Genomic DNA, 26,981 nt, shown 5'->3' on the forward strand with positions numbered 1-26,981 from the left:
TTGAGCCATCTCAGGAACCCAGAGCGTAGTTCACACTCTACCTCTACTATGTCCCTGGCCTCTCTGCCAAGCTGAAAATGGAAAGTGCCTGAAGTGGCTGATTACCCAGGTTTGGGCTGAGATTCCCAATTTATCACCTCTAATCCAAGAAATATTTAACATATTCAACCAGAGGAGTTAGTTCTGCTTCTTCTCACTGTTATTCCTACATGAGTCTACTGATGTTGCAGGTATTTAGTCACGCTTTCATAAAATATATTCTATAAAATATGCTGTAGAAATTTAAGTACTACTAAAGCAAAAATAGTGTAAAGATTGGCTAGCAACTTGTAATTAGGAACATTTCATTCGTCACAGCTTACTTAGAAGTGATTTACACTTGCCTCAAAATGTTGAGCAAACCTGAAGCACATGCTCAAGAAATTCTCAAATTCCTTTTGGAGATCTCCCTGTAACTGACAAACCCAGCTTCTTTCCAAAAGTACCAGAATTTGATGTCTAACAAGTGAATTATATCTATCTGTCTTGCAGCACTGCTGTAAGCCAGCATTCCGTATTTAAAGAGCCACTGAGCAAATTACAGGACCATTGGATCTACTGTCTCTCAGTAAGTGCTGGTACTGGAACCAACATATTTGGCTTATATAGGAAGTACATTGTTACAATGATAACAACCTTGAGAAAGGTTTACAAAAACTAGAGGAGCTGAGGTTCTGGACTGTCATATTTGCCAAAAAAACTGTTTAAACAATGGCACTGGCTCTCCATTTATTCAATTGCTACAGGTTTTCTCTGGTTATGTTTGAGCAAAAGCAAAACCAATTCCAGCCCAAGCAGACCTAATACCTTTAAAAGGAAACCCTCACATTGACATTCTCATATTAAACCTTCCAATCAGTCTTACAGAAACCCTATTTTTATGCTTTTTCATGTGGAAATGAATGACTTGCTGTTCTTTTGTGTGATAATTTAGCTAAGCAACAATTATTACTTTGTGTCTTCAGCTGTGGAAAGGACAGAGTTGAGTTACTTCAGTTCATTCCCTTTCATCTCTCTGGAATTATAAATTATATATTTTTGTCTTTATAAGAAGTTTGCAACCAGAAATAAATCAAACTCATCTGAATATTTACCTCACCTAAATATGCCTATAGAAATTCAATTTCTAATCTCAAACATAGATAAAATTTTGGACTCATATTGGTTCTTTAAAACTGTTGGTATATTTTTCAAATGCAGATCAAATTTTGCCCTTCGGTTTCTTAGAGAGATCTATACATTACAGTTAAGAACAAAAAGAACAAAAACAGAACAACTGCTGTGTAAAGAAGAGATACAGCATGTAAAAAATAAAATCTTTGTTCATAAGATCCTTTTATTCAAGAACTGTGATTTTATAAAGTTCTTAGAGCAAGCTTCCAGATAAATTAAAACGTGGATTAATATAAATTATACAAGTTATCTTTACAACAATAGATTAGTACACTATTAAGTCACACATATTATCTTCTCATTATTTATTACAGTGGTGAGCCCAGTAGCACTGGAATAGCTAATGCCACTGCAAAAATTCAAAGCCCAGTGAAGCCTTCCATGCACAAATCACCCTAACCACTTTTTAGAAGCAGATTACCTTCAAATGAGAAAATGTGAAGAAATTGCACCAACCGCAGCAAACAAAAAACCCACCAGTTATTTAAAGAAAATTGCACACAGCAACGTTGCCAAGATGTTACAGTGTCTCCATCACAGCTGGAGGTGGATGGCTTCTGTAGGCTTGGGCAATTCACATTTCAGATTCTTTTCCCACTGCCCACATGTTCAATTTTACTCAACAGCAAGCCCTATTTCTCCCTTATTTACCTTCTAAAGAAAAGCCTACATTGGTGGGAATGAACACCGAAGTGACACTTAGAAAAAGCAACATCATTTGAACAGCTGTAGACAGTCTGTTATTTATCAGAAATTTTAACAAAGGCCAAAAGAAAAAAGCAGCAGTTCAGCAGAGAGCGAGTCCTGCCCTAGCACAGCTGTTACACAAGATGTGAAGATTTCAAAATGAGAAAGTAAACATCACTCTAAATTCTGGAAAAGAGGGAAGAGATGTTTCTTCCCAATCCTTGGAAATAGCAAACTTAACACTAATGAAATGCAAACATCCCCCCACCCCCCGAACACAAAAGCTGGGATCTAGTGATTCTTTCCTTGTGGAATTACTTTGCCCACACTACCCACAGGGTAAAAAGCTACAGATGCTGGGCAGGCCCCCAGCAGCACTAAACCAGGACTGCTTCATTGATGTTCATGTTCACTGCTCTCAGGGTTGCTGGACAGGCACAGAATTCACAGACGGACTCTGCCAACAGACCACAACTTGGTGTACTGCAATTTGGGAAAAAACACAGGGGTAAACTCTGCCTCCAGTAAACAAATTTGTTAAAAACAGTGTAGAGAAATCCTTTCAAAGGTCCTTTCAACAGTTCTTTTATTGAGAGCAGTAACTGATGCTCCTGTGATATTAAGAATTCCAAACTGTTTCCATTCTGCAGATGGAGACAAACTGATGATAGCTCTAGCCTGAGAGTTTGATTTGGTTGCTCTGTCATTTAGATGCTCTCACTCCTCAGTGCTATCATTTACAGCTAAGATGGCAAATGTACAGAAGAAAGAAAACCCCAGCCCCACCCCTTGAATGAAGGTGGTGCTTAAAAACACCTTCCTCACAGCAAAAGGCAAGCCAAACACAGCCCAGCTTTGCACCAATAATGCAGGTACTATACAGGCCTGCACTATTGGAGCCCGGCATACAGAACAGCCTTACATGGAACAGTGTGCTCCTCAAAACACACACCCCACATGTCAGAGGGGTGAAGAGTGCCCCACTGCTCACTCATGAGGATGCAGAGCCAAAACTAATGCCTGCAGACTCTGTGGGAGTTGAGCAGTGCATGGAGGGAGACAGAAGCAGAAGGTCCCACCACCTGTGTATTGGTTGTCTTTACAGGGTTCTATCAGCACCTGTCACCATCTTTCCTCATAGTTGGTGCCTAAAAATTACAATAGGCCAGTTTTCCCAAGATAAAACAAACGCCTGGAAGGCTCAGAGTTTACCCTGATTTACCAAAGCAACATTTCAGGCTGACAGAGGATGCTAAGAAGTGGAAAGAGGCCATCTTTATGTCCTGATCTTTGTAAAGAAAGGTTAGGGGTATCAGCATCTTCCAGTCTGTAGGGAGGTCAGCTGCCTGACCTAAGGCTAAAAACCCTTCTGTGGGAAGCACACACCTTATCTCCACTGAAGAGGATGATGGACAGGTACAAATCTGCCCTATTTCAGATCTCAGACAGGCAACAGCCTCGAGAGACAGAGATGGCCAAGATCTATGTCAGGCACATCTACTAGGAGGTGATCCTCCAGCAAGAGTGGTGCTGGACACCCGTGCAGTGACCTGGGGTCCACACGCCCCCAGTGGTACCACAGAGCAAACTACCCAGTAATGCAGGAGATAATACAAGATACAAGGGTTGTAGGGTAGGTATTTCTTTGTTTAATTGTACTATTGGCAGTTCTCTTCTCATTGCTGTGTCTGGGGAAATCAGGGAAACAAGGTCTGGCCATCTGGGCATCTACAAGAGCAGCTGTGTTGTACAGACACCTGTGCCTCACAGGGCTGACACCAAAAACCAGGCACGAAGCAACATGGGTCTGTATTTCTGAGCACCACTTTGAATATTTGAATATTTTTCATACAAAACAAAAGAAAAAGGCAGCACACCATGGGAAAAACTGCATTTGAAGCATCTAGAAGTCAGATACAGGCTGGATACTAAATCTTAATCTTCTACCTTCCTTTGAATGTCTGAATTGCTAGGACAGGGGTATTCTGGGATAAGTGCTATCCATCTCCTTTGTTGAAATAACTTCATTTTGTGTAAGCAATAACATATTAACCAGAAAGGGAAGCCCAATCATCATCTTCCACCTACTATGGAGTTCTTCACTATAAAACGTCCCTATTTTTCTCCCTGATTCCTAAAGAAAAATTTCCATTCAGAGAAGTGAAAGTCCCATGACAAAAAGGCTCAGGGGTCACTTCACAGAACTACATTTCTTGCCCACCTCTAAGCACTCAGCTGTTGGTTAATCTGGGGTACAGGCTGGGGTAGGTGACCAGAAACTCACAGTTAAGGCATCCTGGGGTTACAGCAATCTGACAATTGCCAATGAAAAACTGTGTAGTCAGAATTATTGCTGACCATCATTCCCCTTGACTCCATTCTACAGCTATTTCCCCTGGTTATTCAGTAAGCAGAAAGCTGCTGCAGTGCTCTGAATGCTCTGTGCCTTATATCATACCCCAAAGGTCCAAAGCAATACGCCAAAGAAATAACATTCTAGCTGTGCTCAGTTATAACACCACAGACAATGGAAAAACCTCAATTTTCCAGTTATTAATAGAAAATTAGAAACTTCTGAATTTTTAATAATTCACTTGCAAGATTTTCCTTTTTAAAACAAATATTCACTTTTCTAGGAATTGCTGACTACTGTGTTTATAAAACGGAGCCCATTTTTGCTGTGTCTAGGGAAGGATAAGGAAAACATGATGCACAAACTAGGAAAACTGTAGAAAAAATATTGGCTGCAAAGTCTGTGCAGACAGAAGACAACCAAGGATAACATTTAACCAGAAACAGGTTTAGACATTCAGCTGTCAGTATTTCCCTTAAGCACTGGAGACTCTTAGTCTGCAGATAAAATCCTGATTCATACAAATGCATATGCTAAATAAGTGTATGAATCAACCAAATCTTTTCAGAAAATTTAATGAGAAATGACCATTCAAAACTGATGTGTATGCAAATTGAGATACATATATATATATACATATATATATATATATATATGACATATAAGGCTTCATATGCTTCATTTCACTTTCAAAGTAAAATCTAATTGTTATTAGGAAATCAGGACTAGTGTATACCCCTTAGCCAGGTGTTTACAGAATTTGCCTGTATGAAACATGATAGTATAAAACCCATTTATACTATTCACATCCACAGCAGCATTTCCACATACAACCTCATATGTGTTTCAGCTTTGAAATTTAAAGCACATTTACTCAGTGTTAACTTAGGACATCAATATATTTATCTGGAATAAGCTGAAACACTCTTTATTTTTTCTTATCCATCAGCTGTTCACTAGAGATCCAACATGTATTTTTATGCTCACAAATTATACCAATTGAAATACAAAAGCTTCAAAATGTAAGAGGGGAAAACACAGACTGCAGAAATAATTTATAAGATTTTTTTGCAAAAATAATAGGAAATAATTAATAAAAATTTATATATCCCTCACTCAAATTTAACAGTCTTTAATGGCATTTGAAGCATGTCTTCTAAACAAATTTTGTTTAGCAGAAAATATAGACTCTGTCATATATATTTATATCATACTTAATATGTTTTCCATAGCAGAAAAGTCATGTATATATTTTTGCTCTCATACCATATACCGACAAAATTCTATGATCAAGTACTACTAATATTTTAAAGAATTCAAAACAGAAAAAAAAGAAAAAGGATAGGAAAGGAAAGGAAAGGAAAGGAAAGGAAAGGAAAGGAAAGGAAAGGAAAGGAAAGGAAAGGAAAGGAAAGGAAAGGAAAGGAAAGGAAAGGAAAGGAAAGGAAAGGAAAGGAAAGGAAAGGAAAGGAAAGGAAAGGAAAGGAAAGGAAAGGAAAGGAAAGGAAAGGAAAGGAAAGGAAAGGAAAGGAAAGGAAAGGAAAGGAAAGGAAAGGAAAGGAAAGGAAAGGAAAGGAAAGGAAAGGAAAGGAAAGGAAAGGAAAGGAAAGGAAAGGAGTCTCTTTTCTGAAATCTAAAATCTAAATTTTAGCTAAGGTATAACTGGCGACAATCAACTAAAAATATGAGACTACAGCAACATCAGCTGCTACAGCAAACAAGTTTTCCAGTTTAGGAAAAGGAAAAGCAAATGCCATGGTCACAGTCACTTTAAATTGATAATAGTAGGGGGCACAGGGGTTGTGAGCCAAATCCTACCTAAGGCAGTAGAAAGATATGTAATGACTGCAGAAGTGCTTTGGATCAGAACAAATATTTCTATCCAATTGATGCTAAAGTTATAAAGCAACTTAGCACACTCAAATTCTGTGAATATTACATTTTGAAAATGCCTGATGAATGCCTTTAAACAAGCAATGCTCTGAATAAGGTGAGTTTTAGAAACACGTTTAAATGGATAACAATACCTTTTTCTTGAAGAGCACATTATTGATGTGAAATGCCCCAGCTGTACATTGTTGGAGGCTGGGAGTGCACACTGTGGGAGTGTCCTGCTCCTGTATCCACCATCATCTCCTGTCATCCTCTGTCAAAAACAGGACACCAGCCTGGGAACCTTTGTCTAAAAGGGTCTTTGAGCCTTCCTATGCACTATACAGAAATCAAACAGGTATATTTGCAAAACTTCTTCCCTCTCCCCTCATACTCCCCATTCTGTCACAGTTACAGCATTTACAGTCATCATTGCATAAATTTTATTTTCAAAACTTTTTCATTCTACATCACTGTCAAATTAAAACCAAGCTCATATGATCAATTATAGCCAAGTGCAACAAGCAAGTGGCTTAAACTTATTTCTTCTGATAACAGGGTAGCATAGGCCTCTCCCTACCTAGCATTTTACGAGAGCATCTTTCAGAAGCATTAGCAGGTTACACAGTCCTTGATTATCTCAGACTTTAAATTTATTATGTCCCTATCATACACAGCTATTATAATAAGCTGCAGGTTTGTAATTGCCCTCAGTGGGTGAAGGTTCAAGCCCTTTATTCCTTCCTCAGAAGGATATTGGGCCTGATCCAGTTCAGGTCAGACTCATACTGTTCTCTTCTCTAAAAATCTATTTCCTTGGTTTTTTTTAGATTAACTCAAGCTACAAGATACCATCTTTCGCTCTGGCCCTTGAATTTCTAGATTGCCTTTCTTTACACCAGAAAATTATGTGTAGGAGAATATAATATTAATTAAAAGGCAGCATACTTTTGATTTGCTATCAAATAAAAATATGATAATATCACTGAAGAAAAAAAAACTTGAGTAACTCATCATATAGACAGCAAGTAAATTCAAAACGTAGCTCTGAGCTAGTATTAACAACATAAGCATACTGCCCTCTGATGCAGATGCAGTCACTCAGTTGTGTTATCACTTAAATGCAGGGGTGAGATCCTTGCCCACTCAGAAGCAGTTTTTGTTTCCCCCAGGAATCCCCCTGAGGTTCTGCCAATAAGGCAAGAAGGAAAAGAGCCACTCACTCTGGGGGTCCCCTCCATAGCAACCCTGTTGCACAAATGACATGAGACACCCACCCCTCACCCCTACACACACCTATACATCACCTGCAATTGTACACTGGTGAGCTGGTGTCTGGATATTCTCTTAAACTAAGAGGTGTTTGTCTTTCCCATTAGTTGTTCTCTGTGAAAATGCAAACTTTGATGCCCTTTGTTTTCAAGGCAATAAGAAGTATTATTCATTATGAATGAACATGCAAATGAAAAAAATGCAGCTCAAAGATTTTGTAGGAGACCAAAATAAATAAGTGTTTGCAAAGAAGGTGGCACTTTTATTCCAACTTCATGGTGTTTCCAGGAATTCTGAGTTTAACATCAGCTCGACAGGGCAGACTGTCCACACATAAGCTTGGCTGTCACACATTATGAGTCTACAAAACCTACCCCTCCCAAAATATCTACTCACTGTTCAAGCTCCTTCACTTCAGAATCCCCCCAAAAAATTGCTTCCAAAGAGAAAAATCAATAGAGTTCTTCATTGGACAGAAATATGCTATAATCAGATTCAGAAAGTGATTAGCATTGAAAAGATTGCTGATTTAGGAACATTAGTGACAAGTCCCCTAGCATTTAATTTTGTTCGTAATCTGCACCACAAAGGCTACTACTCTTCCCAGATCCTCACTATTGAGTTAAAACAAGGAGAGGACTAAAACCAGCTTACAATATTTGCCAATTCTGGCTGCTGGTTTTGTCTTCTGTTTAAATGCTATTCATTTCTCCTTTATTACATTTTTTTCAGCAGAAAACATTCAACTCTATGAAACTTAGATTTGAGACCAATTCTATATTTAGAAATATTTCAAAGCTGAGAGCTTTCAGATAAGGAATTCTCATTTAACAAAGGATTAGAAAGTAACAAAATGGTCACGTACCTATATTTTATAAAGCAACTAGCCAAGCTAATCTGGGAGATGAATATTGAAATGCCTAGCTTTAATTGGTGAATTAAAATGCTTAACAGTCAAAATCCAACTGCATGACATATAGCACTATTGAGCAAAGTTAATATCCTTTGGATGGATGTCATAATTATGTATTTTCATAGCCTAAAATGTTTCATTTTAGTACTAAATTTCCTGTGTTACGTACTTATGTAATGTAGGGTTAATTTCAATACATGTACAATGTATGCTATGCTTATGTTACTAGAACATACTGTCAATTTTAATTGAAATGTAACAATTTTTTTCTATTTCAGAGTGCAAATCAATCATTGCTTTCTCTCAGTCTCTCCAGTCAGCTGCATAATAAAATACCCTTAAGACTCCAGACATTGTTGCCTCATAAGGCAAGTGATCTAATATTTTAGTTTATATGTATTGGTAACACACATGAGTTTTATATTTAAGAACTTCTATATTAGCAATGCACTGAAATTTGGACAATTTATGTGCTGAGCTTTCAGAGACTATCTGGGAAGGCACAGCTCAGCAATCATGCTATGGCATGACACAAGATCCAAACTAAGGATGTTTGCAAAACAGGTTTCATTAAACTGAAGAGAGTGCATGAGACTTCAGCACAGTAAAGCATTATTATGGCAGGACAATTAGGGCAGCTCACTGTTTACCCAGCATACTCCTATTTCTGGTGTATGCAAAAAAAGTGTGAAAATAAAAACTACTAAGGCTACAAATACAACATCTATTATCCCCAGAAATGCAGGGACTTCTCACTGTTTCCCATTATAACCTTGTAACACTTTTTAAGAATTGTCATAATAAGGAAACAGATACAGCATTGATTTACTTAAAACTTTGCTACTGAGAACAGTCCACTTTACAAATTGCCAATTAGTCATGTTCAAGTAGTTGCTACTACAAATTTGCTGGAATAAATAAGTAAAATAACAACTGCTTTGATTTTTTTTCATTTTTAATCTACTGGAACTTGACCTTTGGGAAATTGAGATTTTAAAAATGCTCTACATGCTGATTTAAAATATGGAACCTGGAATTTGCCCAAAATGATGATATCCTCATAAAAAGGCATGCTGGTCAAATTTGTTAGTATAAAGCATAGACATCCAGGCTTTAAAGACCCATGTGCTGAGAGAGTCTCACATTGACATGGCTTTAAAGGTCACATACATACTCTGCCTCAATTGAACCCCAAGGGATGCTGTGGCTAAGCACACAAGATGTTCAGACACTACAATCAGGTTTAAATGGGCATATGGCAGAAGAAATCTGTTCCCATAGGAGAAGGAAAAGGAGAAGTAATATCACAAGCGAAATTAAGAAAAATCAGGATGACAGCATATTACTAAACTAATAGAAAGGGTGATAAAAAAGGGAGGAGGTTAAGTTGCAGAGAGACACTAGAAATTAAGAAGGCAATTCTGGGAGCATGGCAATGCACTCGGTGTTCTTGACCTTCAGCTGAAAGAAAATGTCATTCCTTTTTATTCACTTGGATTTTGGTACATTTCATATTTATCTAATGTTGTCAGTACAAAGCAACCTAATCTCAAAAAATAAAACTTAATAAATGAGGGAGTTGCCACAGAACAAAGAAGTAAATGAGAGATTTCAAAACTATGGTTTTTTCCACCTGTCTAAAGACAAACTGCTTTCATATATTGGCAACTAGACCTCAGAATGTTTCAGACACTACTGCCTCTGTCTGGCAGGCCTCACTTACAGAGCAGAGGTCAAAAGTTTGGATCCAAATCTGTCTATGATACTTTCTCCTTGGGTTTCCTTTCCTTGGGCTAATAAGACAGAAAGCAGCCTCAGAAAGAATGAACATTTTGTGAAATAATTTTCCTTCCTCCATGTCTGAGCCCACCTCTAAATATGAAGCTGTAAATGCAGAAAGCCTCATTTGCCTTCTAAAATAACATTTTTTGATAGCACTTAGCTCTGCAGTATCAATAAAAGTGTAAGGGGCAGGGTGTGACCACCTCTGGGCTATGGGCACAGGAGTGCAATGCATCATACTCATTTTTCCCTTAAGGAATTATACAGAGGAAAACACTAAAAAAAAAAAAAAAACCTTCCATCATACCTTTACTATCATGCATATTTTTAAAAATCCATGAAAAAATTACAAGACCTTCCATTTTAAAAACTCCTCAGGTCTACAAAGTTGTTTCTCCACTTGCCTGGAACATTTTGGGGAAGACTTTTCCACATGGACATATGACAAATGATGCAAAAATCCTCTTCTGACACCTCCTCTATTGTATCCAAACAAGGCAGGGAGTATTTGGTAGCCCCCATCAGTCTGGGAGCTGGCTGCTGCTGGAGCTGAATACAAAATGGAAGGAAGGCAGTCCAAAAGAGGCACCACCAGGAGACTGAGCAAGAAAAGCAAATACCTCCTGGACCTGCCACCAGTTCAAGCTCTCACTCAGATGAGGACTCCTCCCAAACACAGTGCAGATGGCAAGTGCCTTTGCAGTGACTGGGAAGGACTGGATAGGGTCCTTCTTTCTCCCTGTTTCAATTTTTTGTGGATCATTTGTTTCCTTTGTTTTCCTTAACAGTACATTCTAGCAGTATTTTAATTAAAGTCATATCTATATACAACTTTGACTGCATCTTAATGAAGGTTTTTTTGTTGATAGTTTGGGGTTAGGTTTTGTTGTTTTGCTTTGGGTTTTTTGGTCTGGTATTTTTCATTTATAGTTAAAATATCTAATTACCAAGGAAACTATAATGAAATCCACTAAATGTGAAACAACAAACAGAAATTCCAATTAGCAGGGGGACTGATAAAAGAATTTACATTTCCAAAGCTGTAGCCAGATACTTTTTTCTTATTACATTACCTGTTATTCATTTCATGCTATCAAAGTTCCTTTGCACAACAGAGAAGCATTTATAAATTCCAGCCATGATTCTTCACCCAGATAAGCAGCATGTGAGAGAAGGAAGGAGTCAGTAGCAACAAAAGAAACCTAGGAAGTTTCAATGAGAGTTTCTGGTGAGAAAATTATGAGGTTTCGGTCCCTTTCTATTTTTCCCACCTATCTAAATCCCATGTAACTGTTTCACTCACAGGAGCACACTTAAATCCTTTAGATATTTTTGCAAATTTTGATGTTAGAGCCAGTAGAAAATAACAACAAGATTACTGTTAAATACTTCACCTGCACACAGGAAAAATTATGTCAGAAGACATCTGACTAACTGCTGCTTTCATTGATTTTGCTCCCAAGAAGACTAATCATCTACTGCAATGTCACTCCACATCACTCTGCTGAGAAGCTGCACCTCAGCTTTTGTTTACAGACTTTTTTAATTACCAAGCATGTCTCCCACAAATGAAGGAACCATTATGTACAGAGTAACAGCACTGTCACCATCACTGCATTCAGGCAGACTCTGGAAATGATTAGCCCAACATAATGTCTTACAAGAGTGAATTGCAAGCTATCCAATAAAAAAAAAAAGAAAGAAAGAAAAAAAGAACCCACAACCACCAAACCTCTTTTCAACATAACAGTTAACAGAATTTAGGTGGGAAACAGCAGTTGTAATGACAATACTTCAGTGTTATTAAAAGAAAACCCTTGTCTTAAAACTCAGATGCATGCCAAATTTTAACGTTGTCAAAAAAAGAATTCAGCTGATGAAAAATCAGACAGATCAAGGGATTTTTCATGTTTCACATTTCAATGCTAATAGCCTGAGGAAAAGAAAAGGTATGCGTTTCTAAACTTCTACAAAAAATGCTAAACATTTTGTTTAAAGAAATAGAAAAACAAAGGATTCTGGAGGACAATTGATTTTTGCTGAACTGTTTTTGTGGGAAAGCTCATTTCTTTTTCTCTCACCATCCTTTTTTATGGTCTCTCCTCCTCTGGAGGGACTCTGGCTGAAGCAGTGGCAGCCAGGATTGCCCCTGCTAATGGCAGCAGTGAAGCTCGAGCCAGGCTCCAGCTCCACGAGTCAATCCTTGACAACGTGTGGTTGGGAGTGGAGCAGGTGGCACAAGAAGCCAAACTCACCCCTTGTTTCAGGAAAACAGAGCATTCTCTGAAATAATCACATCTGTCCAAGGTATAGGTAGCCCAGAACCCTTATACTAGGAGGCCTCTTTGTAGAACATCAGACACACTGGTGGAAGGGCTGCAGAGAGAAACCCTCTATGAGCCAGAAACAAGAAGCAGTGCCCAGATACCCTTGACCACGTCCTGGGAACCAGGATCTCGACACATATTGTGAAAGTCAGGTATAGTTATCAATAACAATATGCATCACCAGCTCTGAAGACATCATCAAAGGAAAACATGGAGCTGATTTTATCCTTTTCCTCAGTCCTCTTTGAATTTTAATTTCAATTTCTGCTTCATCTTTTCCTATTTTGTTGTTTTGCCTCCTTTGTATTTTCTGCTTGCTACTACAAAATATTGAGTAATGCCTCTCTGTACTGGTAAGAAGATGTTTTGCTCCCCAGAGCTGCCTGTAATTCAGTGGTGTGGGAACTAATTCATGTGGCCACATGTAATTTGTATAGCACTTTGGGACCCTTTTGGAAGAAAGACACTATAGAACAGTCAGATCATTTGCATTATAAAAGTTCTGGTGCCTGTTTCTTGAATTAGACACTTTAGGTTTGTATAATGTTTCTATATCAGAAGAAACAGGAGTCAAATTGGGAGGAAAAAAGTATTTTCCCTGAAGTCAGATATACATTCCATATATTAAGTAATTCTATTTTCATTATTCATTAGGATTCTGATTTTTATTTTGACTTACAAAACACACTTCTAGATTCTTTTTCATTGTTTGAAAACAAAGTTTTGGAACATTCAAATTAAGGTGCTACTTTTTGAGTTTAACATAAACATTGCTCTTTCCCAACAGTTAACCCAACTGCAGAGGCAATTCCCAGCATCCAGCTTCCCAGATCATGAGATGAAATAGCACAGTCACTCTCTTTGATGGGAGAGACCTCCTCTCACAGCAGGGAGCATTCATCAGTGCTTCCTACAAACCAGCATCCAGGAAGGGCCAATAAGATTGTTCTGAGGCAAAATCTTGTATTGTCTCTTCCTACAGAAAAAGCACCTGGAGAAAAAGGGGGCTGAGGTAAATAGGAATATCTGAATGAAGGAAACATCATAAGTAAAAGAGGTGTTAATATAAAAAGCACTGTAAAAAAAAAAATTTCTCAATCCTCTGCCCTAGGTGTATTACCAATAAAAAATAAGATTAGCTTATTATTCATTGACTTCAAACCCCAAATTATGCCAAATAAGAATCTGCCTAATTAATTTTACCCCTTACCTTTTTAAACAATGAAGTTACAGTCTCTATAGCCTTACCTTCAGTAACAGGTGAGCAGAATAGATTTTTTACCAATAATAAGAATCCATACTTTTTATATAACTTTTAGCTTCTCTCAATAGTTTAAAAATGCCCCACAGACTGTTTTTTACCCATATTGTAACACCAACTACTTCCCTGTACAATAGGCTTATTCCAGACTTCGCTGGAATTACTCCAGATACATTCAAATGAATGTACAATCACTCAGTAGCCCTCTGACCAAATTTACATATATATGCCATACAGTCCTGTGCCAGCACAACACTAAACGGTCACATTTTTGTGCCATTTCATATAAATTTCCTTTTTAAACTAATATTTTATAGAGAAGAAGCTGTTCAACATGCTACTTCTGAGTGGGGGACACAGTCAGAGATTACACTTTAACATGTACAAAAAGAGCATCCTATTTTAAGCTATTCTGAAGAACTCCTGCAGTTTATATACTTGCAGTGTTAGAACTGACTGGATCTGCTTCTTTATTGCATGACAATCTAATTATGCTGCACTTTCTCCCACTTGGAGATGGACCAAAATCCACTGCAGTTATCACAAATCTAGCTTTGGGTCAGGACCTTATTTCATAAGAAACAGTCTGTCTGCAGTAGGATTTACTGCTGGTGCAAGCAGCTATTCAGTGTCGGTATGAATGTCACAGTCTGATCCTGAGAATTTTTTAAGAATTCTTCCATAACTCATTGTGCATGTTCTAAACGTTTGAGCAAAACCGATAAAAAAGATGATGCTACACAAACCACCCTAAGGAAGTACCCCAGTAGAGAGTGTGACAATGTTATCAAATAAAACAAGATAGACATCTGTTATTTAAGTTATTACAAAGCATTTGGTGTCATACTCAATAAATAATATTCCAGGAAGTTTAAATGTAATCCTGATGGACACTTAACAAAAATAATTTTAAAATGAATAGCATATGTGGAGTGTATCTGATGGTTTTCCACTCTAAAAAACGAAAGAGCTATTTGTGCCAGAAATTGACACTCTTCCAGTTATTGCTGTGCTCCAATACAGTATACTGTGTGCATAAAATATCCTCCAGTTTAATGTGCACCAGAAGTGTAGGGGGGGAGTAAAAACGAAGGAAAAAACCACCACTGCTGTAGTTAGGAATTCCAGGCTGCTGGTTATTAAAGTGCCCTTCGTTCACCTGCTACATCCAAATCAACAGTGCGGTGATTGGCGCTTGCTCTCGTAAGCGGGTATTGTGTGAGCAGTGGGCAGCTGGAACCCTCTGAGAATCTTCACTTGTCAGAGATGAATCAATCATCTCAAAAGATGTCAGCATCTGCCCAAACCATTTTATATTAGAATAAATGGCAGATGGTGGTGTTTTTATATTTAATCAGTTCCACCAAATGCAGTTTCATCTCTTATAAAACTAAACCATCTGCAGTGTGTAGGTGTACAAATCTAGCTAAATGCCCACTGCAGAGCCTTTCCTCTTAAAGGTAAACTGTACATGTTTAATATTTGTGGATGGTAAGTTCACTAAATTTCAAAAGCTTTAACAAACCACCCTGGTTTTATAAACACTTCTATTTTATTTTTATATTTCAAATATTTAATATAAATGGTCCATGCCTAACTCTTGCTTTTGAATCTTATTATGTAAACTGATCATACTTGACAGTATTAAAATACCTTCTATGCAAGATCATTCCTTCCTTCTTTCTATATAACTTCAGACCCAGCTATATAAAACATGGCACAGAAAGAGGCTTAGTGACTTGTCCAGGACAACCTCAACAGCAGTGTAACTCGGAAAAAAAAGGTCTCACCTGGCAGAATCAGACCTGAAAGTCTTGACTATAGTGAGGCTTTCTCCCGATTTTAACCTGGCTTTTAGTACTATCTCCTGTAACAGCCTAAGAGACAAACTGATCAAGCACAGGCTAGATTAAATGGACGCTGAGGTGGACTGAGAACTGGCAGAACTGCTGGGATCAAAGGGCCCTGATCAGCAGCACCAAGTCCAGCTGGAGATCAGCTGTTAGTGCAATATTATGGTTTTGATTTCTGGACCTGTACTGTCTAATTGCTTCACTAAGGACCTGGATGATTGGGTCACAGAGCACCCACAGTAAGTTTGCAATCAATGGGAGTGGTTGATGAATCAGATATTTGTGCTGCTAACCACAGGGACCTCAACAGGCTTGAGAAATGGGCCAACAAAAAAGTCATGATGTTCTAACAAAGGTAAATACTGATTACTGCAGCTGGGGAAGAACACCCTCATGTGCCAAGATATGCTGGGGGCTGACCAAACTGTAAGTAGATTGGCAGAAAAACATCTTGCTGAGGACACAAAATTGCACCCTTGCAGTAAGGAAGGTGAACAACTTCTTGGGCTGCATCAGGAAGAGTTTTGCCAGCAGGTCAAGAGAGATGATCCTTCTCTGCTCAGCACTGGTGAAAAATATCTGATGTGCTGGATCTAGTCCTGGGCTCCCTAGTTCAAAAGAAACAGTCATACTATTGCACATTCAGCAAAGAGTCACAAAGATGGTGAAGTGACCGGAGTCCAGTTGTGCAGAAACTACTGTTCTTTGATTTATTTTTTTTTTTTAATTTTGTCCCAGATTTTCCTTTTGTGACTTTGCTGACAGTAGTGTGGAAATACATACAAATTTCAAACAATTTCTCCAACAGAGCCTGGGTTAAGCCTGACCAACAACAGGCTGGATATCTGATTTCAACTACATTTCATGGGATTTGATGGGGCAAGAGGGGCAGCAATAAAGTAGTCACATATATAACACTCTCTTCAGTCTTTGAGCTTTTTTCCATTTTATTCAGTCAGCACTGATGCTGGTGTGCAACAACTAGCACAAATCAGAACAACTGACATACACTGGTCTCTGCTCAGATGAAAATTAATACTGAAATCACTTCTTGTGATTTCTAGTGAGATCTAGAAGTTCCTCCTTTCATGAACAAAATAGCTAAATTCTCAATCAGAAAAAAATAGAATCCAATAAGGGAAAATATTAAAGATATATCTAGCTATCTAGTAACTCTACAACTTTGGAAAGTGATGTAAAAATCAAAAATTACCGTAAGTTTAGAAAAAAGATCCTTTGCTTTGCCATAAACTTGCAGTACAAGATACAATTTTCCTTAGCATCGTGGCAATAAATATGGTGTGAGGCTTTTGTACATTGTTAAAATACTCTTACTTTTTAATCCAAGAGTGGTTATGCATTGGGGAATGGCTACAGACTACAAGAAATCAGCTGGTGGGGGAAGCACTTTGTAGCCTTTCTACTTTTTCTGAAAAAATGAAGATGTGAAAAAATTAAATGATACTGAAATATACTTGAGAAGGTATTTCCCAGGGAGCCCCTAGAAATGTAGGCAGAGAAGATATAAGTGAGGTCTGCCAAGTGAGGTCAAGCCAATGGCTTGCATGGAAATTTGCTGCCCACACATGCTGAACAACCCAATAGCATCAGCAAGATGGGGACAGGATATGCCAAGTACACCTTGCAGAGATGAGAAAATCTCATCTCAGAGCTGTTTATACTTCCTCTGCCTTCCATCCGACAGGGGAGAGGAGCAAAAAGTGATTTTTGCTTGAAGGATAGCTCATTCCCAGTGTTTTATCTGAACCCTTCACTCGGGGTCATCTCCTACCCTACCACTCCATAGGGAGTAAGCAGACAGGTGTCCAGCTGGGAAGTAGGGCACCCATCTAGGTTAACACAGTGGTTTCCACTTATAGCAATTCATGGAAAGTTTTTCTTCAGTTTCAGCCCAAGTGCATTCACAAACAGTCCACTCTGGTTTCAGTTTGAGTTATTCTGTCAAATACAGCTCATTTGAAACCAAGTGACTCCTGAAACTGCTGTTTACTGCATGAAAATGAAAACTATCCCTATGCTGCATTGTTTAAGACTTTGGGGATTTTAGTAACTTGAGAGCTCAATACTCAAAACTCAGAGGTTTTTTCTGAGTTACTAATTTAGTTTGGGCCTTTTAGTTCCCCCTAGGTCAGTCTTTTTTCCAAAAGCTTAATATCTGTCTCTAAGGAGTCATTCAGGACATGTCTGCACACTGTACAAAAGCCTAGCTTCAGTGTAGGCATCACTTGTATTTTTACGTCCATCTGTCTTCACCATACCTTGGTTCATTACAGTTTGTATTAATAAACAGGGAAGTGGGGCCAAAAAAATCTATCATTGAAAAAGTCTCTTGTAAGGGTTATTGTCTGGGCACAAGGGCAGGGCACTGAGAAGACTCAAATCTAGGAAAAGGCAGAATGTCTGTACTGACTGCCAGAGCTAAAGCCTGGGAATTTTCCTACAGGCAGAAGAATGAAATGAAGCATTGATACAGTCCTACAGAAGCACATACTTTGCCTTGATAAAATCTCGCAGATTAAGAAGCTGGGAAGGGCAAGCTGAGTAAGAAAGAAATCAAGAAAAAGAAATGGAGAGGGCAGTGGGCCAAGTAAGGAAGTAGGAACCAAATGACACCAAGCCCATGAAGAGCTGTGCACCACAGGAAGGCTTGGACATAGACAGCTCCTGAAAGCAGTAGGGAAACAGAGGGAAGAAAAAGCAAGGAGCATATATATTCTTCATTTTAGGAGTATACACATACACAGTTTTGTGCATAAATACACATTTTTGCATACACACATATTCTTACATGTACGTGAGTGCATGTGTTATTTCTTGTGCTACTTCAGAAAATAAGTGACTGGTGTGCAAAGAGTGCAAAGAGTGTTTGTCTGTTTGCTATCAGCTGTCACATGCCCAAAGAATAAATTGTAAACTGACTTTTCCAGTAGGACCAACATTCTCAGCAAAGATGAGCTGACACTAGTCAGGAGTTTGGTGTGGAGGCCAAAGGGGCTAATACAGCTGTGAAAGCATAACAGGCTGCCAGACTGTTTATTGGAAAACTGCCAGGGAAGCCAAAAGAAGAGACCATGTTTCAAACCACCCAATCAAAATGGAGCTTGGGAATTCACCATAAGTTTGAAAGGTGACTTCAGCACCAGCTCAGAGGCGCCCCTACCAGTGCTGTGACACATTTTAAATAACAGTTTGGTATTTGTATTAAATTCTTACTTGATTCGTTCTAAGCCACTGACAAATCATCATTCAAAAGGGAAAGTCTCTGCAACACTAATTTAATGAAAACTGTTATTCAGAATTTCCAAACAGATATTTCTCCCAGCATCACACAAATGAATGAACACTTTATCCACAATATCTACATGTTTAGCTGCAAAGGACTGCTGTAATTAGTCTAGCTGCAGATAGGCATGCCACAAAGTACTGGTCTCAGGCCCTGTCCTCATATCATTGATATTAAGACATATTCAGAGTTTTTTTATTATGGTCTGCAGGGATCCTGTACACAACTTTCAAAAACACAGTGGTACAAGAATAGTACCGATCTTAGCCCACCCAACATGTATAAATATATAGCACCCATGACAAGCCAAAATAAACTATTTTATTACTCTAAGCCCTAATGATATAGATGAGGATGGCACAAAAGGTATGGTAGATGAGCAAAGAATTGCTGACACACAAGAGCAGGGTTTTCTGGGGAAAAATTGTAACAGGGATAGAAAACACATAGGAGAAAGCATAAAGGTGTAGGCAGGGGACAGATATGAAGCTGCTAAACTAGTACAGGAAGGTGACCTGGCAGTATAGGCAACATCTGTAAGGCCCTGAAGATGAGGTTGGGAATATTTCATGTGGGGCAGCTGAACAGGAAGATAATGCGTGACATAGAAGGAAAACAAAACTACTGCTGGATCACTTAGTCTACTGTCATGTCAAATCTCAATGCAATTCACATTTTACAGATTTACCATCTAAAACACTCCTCACTGCAGATTCATAACTGAGCCAACCATACAGAAGTTTTCACTTTGGCTGCACCAAGAATGCCATTCTGTTTGCAGCACGGAGCAATGCACGAGAAGAGGGCTCCCATTTTCTGTCACTGTCATTCTACAACGTTCAGCACACTGATGGTGGCACCCTGACTGAAATGCTCATGCTTTATGTAATCCTTTCAGGGACCCAGACAGAGGAACAACGACGTGTCATGCTCTCCGGACCACAGAGACCAATTGTGTTGTGGTCATCAACAGTTTACCACTCGGGAGAGGAAAAGGGACAGTGCCAATGGCTTTTTTTCCAACAATATTTCTTCCCAGCCTATTTATAATGCAATTTTAACAGCCATGAAGGACACATTATTTGGCTGCCCAACCTGGGGAACACAACTTGCAAAGAAGGAGGAGGAGGAACTACAGAAGTAATGGAAATCATAAAATACATGCAACATCATCTTAAGAATTCTCTTTTATAACTCAGAGCAGCAAATAGGGGTAGAAAGGGTGAATTTGGGGGCTCAGAGTATTAATCTGGAGTTAATCTCACCCACCAAATGCAAATAAATTTCTCTTGGAGAAGTGGAGCTGTTCTGCATTTATACCAAAAATAAATGTGAGCAGAGCCTCATCCAACATGATAACTACTTCTTCTGCTGATTTCTTTTGGCTTGTTTCTTTCTCACCCCAGAAAACACTGTGTAATGGGCAAATGAACATGGAGTTCTCCTGCAATAAATTGGATGAGTGAACAGAGAGAAATCAATTTCTTTATGATGAGTCCTAGTATGAACAAAACAAGAATGTCTAATGAGTGCTAGGATGATGAAGTTTGAGGACAGTCTATTATTAAATTATGTTAAACTAAAACAGCTTTGTTGACTTCAATACATTTATTCCAAATTTTGCACAGATAGAAACTGTGACTGGAATATACAAAGTCTACAAAGTTGTGGAGCAAGCTCTGGAAATTAGAGGGATTTTTGCTTCTTCTTATAATTAGAACTAAACTGGATCAATCTCCAATTACACAATGCATAAGGAAAAAGGTCTAGTATTACTAACAAGGGATATGACTGAGGAATTAATAGGAAGTTTCTCTAATTTATGAGGTTTCAAAAAGAAATTCTAACCAGGGTTGGAACTAAAGCCAGAGAAATTGAATTTTACAAGGACTTTTCAAACAATATAAAAATAGCAAAATACACTCTTTCCCATAGCATGAGAGTGACCAGCAGAACAGATATGTGGAAGATATTCTCTAGCTCAGAGTTTAATTAGAAATTAAAATGTCATACACAATAATTAGGACAGGTGTTCTCAAACTTTTTTAAACGCTTCCCTTTGAAGCAATAGTTTGCTTACCTTGCCTTATACTCTTCATACCTATTAAACTAAAAATGTATATACATAATTATGAACAAATCCAGACTCCTACCCTGAAACCCTACTTTCAGCAACTTATAAGACTTGAGATGGGCTGTCCAATAGGATTCTCCATGCCTCTCCAGTCCCCACCAGACAGCCTACTTTAAACCTTATAATCACCAGGCTATGATAATAATTTTTCAGAGGTACATTAAAGACAGAATTAGACAGAATCATTCCATTGCCACACAGTGATTTTCTCTGACAAATCTAAAGATAGGCACCAGGCCAGAAAGTGCTCTTATCTGCAGCACTAAATACTACCAATGTTAAAGAGAAGCATACAAATGCTTAAAAATTCAGGAGCCATCTGCAGATGTCAGGATGGAGCATTTGAGTCACATCAGCAAGTTACCAACTCTGTGACATTCTTAACAGTGCACGTTTTTGAGAGCAGATAAGGATGACCAGGTTCTCCAGTTTGCTCCTGGCTAGGAGCTGGTAATGACTCTGGTCTGCAGGTGTCAGGGGAGGTAGCAAGATACTGCTGGTGACAATGGCACCTTGAAGCAAAATGAGTTCCTGTGTTCAGCCACAAACAACTTTCTGGAGCAGACATTCCAGAACTCCAACAGCAGCAGAGCTGAAGATGGCATTTCTACCTTGCATTAGGGTCCAATAGCAGGGCATCCTCCAAAGCGCTGATTCAGGTCTATATTTCTAATAAGAATAAAGGACTTTATCTCTGATACTTCTGATCCCTTTAGTCTGATTCCATTCTAGTCTTTATTGCATCCTACAGGGTAATACCAGAAAAAAGAGTGAAGCATATCAAAACACATGTGTGCCTTTATTTGTTCATTTATTTTATATTTTTACAAACTCAAGATCTTGGAAAAATAACTTTAAAAAAGGAGCGTCTGTCTGCAGGCATATGGACCCTGAGGGCTGCAAATGACAGCACACTTTCTGAATTACAAATTTTTCACTTAATTTTGAAACTGAAATGTCAGTCTTCAACAACATTTCTTTTAATATCAAAATGTTTTTTAAAAACCCTGTTTCTGCTTTATTTATACCTACTCACATGTTTAGCTTTTATTTCAAAAGGGATGCTAAAACATCCTGCTAACTGTTCACCGGTAGCTGTGGTTTCCAGCAACACCTCTAATGCTGATTCCCTCCTGAGTAAGAAAGGAGAAATCTCACACTATGAACCAAAATTTCATGACTAATTTTCCCATTCAGAGGCTCAAAGTCAAAACCGCGTTTTGCAACGCATGTAAACCCAAATTTAATTTTTAGCTCTGTTCCCACAGCATGTATTTAAAGTTTAAAATTTTGCTGAATGGCGATTGCCAAAAGTACATTTTTAGTGCTCTGTTGAATCAAGTCACAAACACTGATTAAGTTGGAAAACTAATTTGTATCACAAAGAACTTGAATACTAGAATCTTTAAAGGCATCTACTTTTTAAGGTCAGATTGTAAGCTCTGATATACACTTTATATCTGCAACATCTCAGAAAATGTGTAAACACATCTGCCAAACTGGGATGCACATCTGTGGCCACTCCTGGTTACTAGACAGGCTATCAGATTCACATCACATATGCATGTGCATTTCCTGGCTCCCTTCAGTACGTGACCTACTTGAGCTTCCTATGTGGAAGGGTATGGTTTAAGAAACAAAGGTCATGAATTACCCTCTTTATACTACACACCCTGCCCACAGACAGCAGGTGTATCTAAGCTCCCCTGGAACATTCTGTGCTTGCAGCCATTGCAGCAGACATTTTGAAATAGGTTGTGCAAGCCAACACCTACCAGAAATTGTAACCACAACATTAGAATAAATTCTAAATGTCCAGGACATTCCCTTTGCCAGCTACAGAACACAAAAAAACCTCTCCTGTGATTTTACCTTGGTGCCATACCCATAGGCTTAATGAGATTATACACCAAGCAAAACACATCAAGGCTGGACTCAAGATTTGCAGGAGGCATTCAATGTGTCAGCCCCCACAATAGGAAAAAGTATTCATCAGCTTTGCAGGAGACCTTTGTATGGATCACCTCCTACATCACTGAACAAGTCTCTCCCATCACCTATTGCATGTATGTAAAACATACACTGCCCCCCATCCTCTGAGCACAATGTGAGGAGCAAAATCATCTTGCCTTCTGTCAACCCCAACTGGGCAATGAAACCTCTTATTACCTCACTCCCCCCTTAGCTTCATCAGACAGCAGTGTTCAGATTTCTTTTCTCTGTAGTACTCCATCAGTCACCATTATCAGCCTTCAACCTTTGCTAGACATATTACACATCATTCTGTTAAAATGTTCACAAAAGTTACTTTCCATCCTTGGTCAGAATTCAGTGCATACCAAGAAGTCCTATAAAAGGAATAGAGCCATCAGACACCACGTCATTCTAAAACAACCCCAAAAAAACAAGTTGGCTTTTTAGAGAAGACAATAGGCTTTGAACTTGGTAATTACCATCCATTCCTGATGACTCTACACAGGAAAAGCCACAACCTCCCCTGTTCATGGAGCCTGCAGATGTAAACCCTTCATTATCACTTCTGCTATATAAATGTTCTTTTGCTTTTTCATGTATTTAACCTTTATAATGGTAAAGAAACTCAATGTTTAAACCAGCTTTAATTATATATTTCCCTGAGTGTTGCAACAAGGTCCCTTGAGTGACTTACTTGTCTAAAAGGCAGGAAAGTTTGCACAAATGCTTTCTAAAACACTGCTTCTGACCCACAAAACTATTTCTCTCACAGACTGCAGTAGACAAAGAAAGGAGACAGTGTTTGTCTTGCAAAAAAAAAAAAAAAAATTAAAAAAAAAGAAGAAAAAAAAACAAAGATAGAAAGAGTTTTCAGGAATCCAGTCACAAAGCAAATTTTTGTAAAGATTATAGATAGCATTGCAACCTGACAGGACTACATAACTAGGGCAGGCCTTTTTCAAGGCTATGTCTCCAAACTGACTCTAGCGTCCAGGACAATGTAAGATTCATAAAACACAAAGCCACTTTTGCTCAACTCCCACATAATGTGTTTTTTTGTGGTACATTAGATTTTACATGTAAAATTACTGCATTTTTAAAGACACTTAAGCACTTTAATCTTCAGAAAACTGAAGGCCAAATACCTTTAAAAGTCTGGCCCATTATCAGCTGGAAAGAAATTGGTAAAAGTAATTTTAGTCATGTGTTTCTTTTCTCTGCTCATCATCAATATATCTTTTTCATATATTGGCCTAATTTAGACTGCAAGGTCTACTGAGCAGGGAATATGTTTTTACATTTATAGAGTGCCCTATAAATTTGTGGCACTAGATGTGTTTTTATAATAAATAAGGAAAAAAAAAATCAATTATTTCAGCAAAATTATACTTTCCTCTCTCAAGCAATTGATATTAATGCCTCCAGCAATAGCTGATATTGCCTTTATCAACACCAGAACCTCCAAAAAATCATGGAAATTGTGCACGTGTTTCCATTGTGTGTACAGTTTGGACTCTTCCAAAGTAATAAAGCATTTCAATGCAGAATGTCTCTTGACTCCTTGCTTGCATAAAGGCACTCTGCTTATCAGTGCAACTTCATGCATTCACATGGCTAAATCATTAGTGAATCTCATGAGGTTTAACATCACCAAGTGCAAGGTTCTACACCCAGGTCAGGGCAACCCCCAAGACAAGAAAGATGGAGAGGCACTTTTTACAAGGACGTATAGTGACAGAACATGAGGGAATGACTTCAAAGTAGATTTAGATTAGATTGAGGAAGGGATTCTTTACTGTGAGGGTGGTTGAGGTGCTGTAACAGGTTGCCTAGGGAAGTTGTGGATGCCTCATTCCTGGAAGCATTTCAAGTCAGGTTGGACAGAGCTCTGAGCAACCTGGTCTATTAAAAGGTGTCCCTACCCATGGCAGGCAGGTTGGAACTGGATGATCTTTAAGATCCCTTCCAACTCAGGCCATTCTACAATTCTCTGATAAGACCATCAAATCAAATGGTCAGGATATGCACAAGTGCAACATATGCAGCTTATGTTTCACTATAAATTTCTTTGAAAACTTATATAACCATTGTACCTACCTTTATGTAGGCCTTTCGTTCTCTCAGCTTTTTAAAGTGCTTCTCTGGCCCACATTGCATGATACATAAAGTGTACTTTTATGCATATAGCATAGGCTCTAGTGGCATGCATGTAAAATGAATGCAAAATATGCAGCCAAGATAAACTCTGGCAGATCCAGGAAGCAGAGCAGAAGAAATCACTTTGCTCATTACCTTTAAAATTTCTTCCATTTGATAATTATATAACCAATTGAGGGAGAAGAGGTCTTTTCCTTGCCAGACACGCATTTTCCTGTAATTGAACAGAACTTCACAGGATGCCTACTCTCTATTTGAATCCTTAGGAATTAATTGTTTTATTCACCCATTTCCATAGGACAAGGCCACTAAATAATGAGACCCATCAACCTTTAGAATTAAGGAAAAATACAGATAACATAGAAACAGGCAGGGCTTTTGGTGGCATGAAAGGACACCTCTAGCTAGTTAACAGGAATAGCCAATGTATTCCTGATCCTAAGTGCAACGATTTTAACAGCTGGTCTCACAAAATAGATCCCATGATTAATACATTTGAAACAAACCTGAGTTGCTAGATTAGGGCACTCTGTTCAGCAGTGGGAGCATTCGTTAAATTGCACATCAGATACCCATTGTCTGAGCGTGGTTCTGATAGTCACATTGTAAAGCTGATTCTCTAATATTCTTGGGATGCAATGTACTGCATTTTTTTCATCATTTCCTCTACATGTAAACTGATCTCCTGCGTTGAAGCACTACTATTTAAAACAAAAGGGTTTGATTTATAGCCAGTCCCTAGCCTCATAAATCACACCTGCAGTGTGGTGCTCTGAGCTCCCTGTGTTCTGCCAGCATTTACGTTTTATAAATGATTTGGGTTTACCTCCCATTGTGATGGAGACTAATACAATTGCATTCTACTCTCCCAGCATTCACTCTTGCTGTTGCTCATTATTCCCACTGGGAATTCAGACCTAGTTTTTGCAAGCTTGTCAGGGGGGAGGGGAGTGGAGGTGGTGTGGGTTTGGTTTTTTTTAAATTAAAGAATGTTGAATTAAAAATTTATGGTTGCATTCTGTAGCTTTTTCTATCACTAGACATACTATGCAGTGGATTTTTTTCCTCCCTATTGACTTTGCTTATATTTAGGCTCCCATTTGCTAAGCTAATGATTTGGAACTTAAGCAGGACAGCAGCTTGAAATGTTCAATATGCAGAGTATTTGACCTTCAGAGTAACCCAGGTATGCACATCAGCCTTTCTAAAAACTGCATAAGAAGCTTAAATGATCATTTTAAAATAAATAAAGAATGAAAAAATAATTACTTGAGTTCCCCAAAAGACTAAACGCAAAGATTTTATTTTTAACTCTCAGAATCTACTGATGCAAATGCCAAAAAGATGTTTTTATAATGTTTTACAATTATGTTTAAAGCTCTCAATCATATAACATTTCTAGTTGATTAAGCACAGTTCAGACACTTGGAGATAACAAGACTTGCTCCTTAGAGCTGACAGCCTTAAGTCTTTACACAAGGAATTATTCCTAAGTCATAGCACCATGTAAGTGGTTGATGGGATTTGTGCATATGCCTTTATTTCCTCTATTGAAACAATCAATAGTTCAATTTGTTCAATTAATGACCATCATCACTGCCTCTTTTTTGGTTAAATGCTGCTATTACTATACCCATAAGCAACAGAGAACCAATTGTAGCTTGAGACTGGTAAAAGCCACAAATCTAAGTTACACGTTAGTCACAAATACTCAATACTACTTCAATTCTGTTTTAGAGCCCAGTTTTCTGAGCATTTAAATTGCAGCCTGTTATTTGATGAGTTGAAAAATTTAGACTTGAGATTTGAAAGGCTGCAGTACATGTCAATGCATGCCGAGATCAAACTTAGACCTAAATAGTTGCAAAAATATTTCTAAA

At 38.3% G+C, this 26,981-nt stretch overlaps 1 long non-coding RNA gene across 2 annotated transcripts in view; it reads right to left on the reverse strand.

Annotated features, from left to right (window-relative positions):
• LOC106865131 (uncharacterized) overlaps positions 1–26,981 on the reverse strand; it is a 224,275-nt gene that overhangs the window by 51,460 nt on the left and 145,834 nt on the right. Inside the window, exon 11 of one of the 2 annotated variants that reach the window (XR_015802729.1) lies at positions 7,416–13,409. The exons of the other annotated variant lie outside the window; for it this stretch is intronic. This is a non-coding gene — a long non-coding RNA (uncharacterized LOC106865131). Of the gene's footprint in view, positions 1–7,415; positions 13,410–26,981 lie in introns of those variants that run through there. 2 annotated transcript variants of the gene reach the window in all.

The sequence above is a fragment of the Sturnus vulgaris genome, chromosome 3 (assembly GCF_052056855.1).
Source record: "Sturnus vulgaris isolate bStuVul1 chromosome 3, bStuVul1.hap1, whole genome shotgun sequence".
Taxonomy (NCBI): domain Eukaryota; kingdom Metazoa; phylum Chordata; class Aves; order Passeriformes; family Sturnidae; genus Sturnus; species Sturnus vulgaris.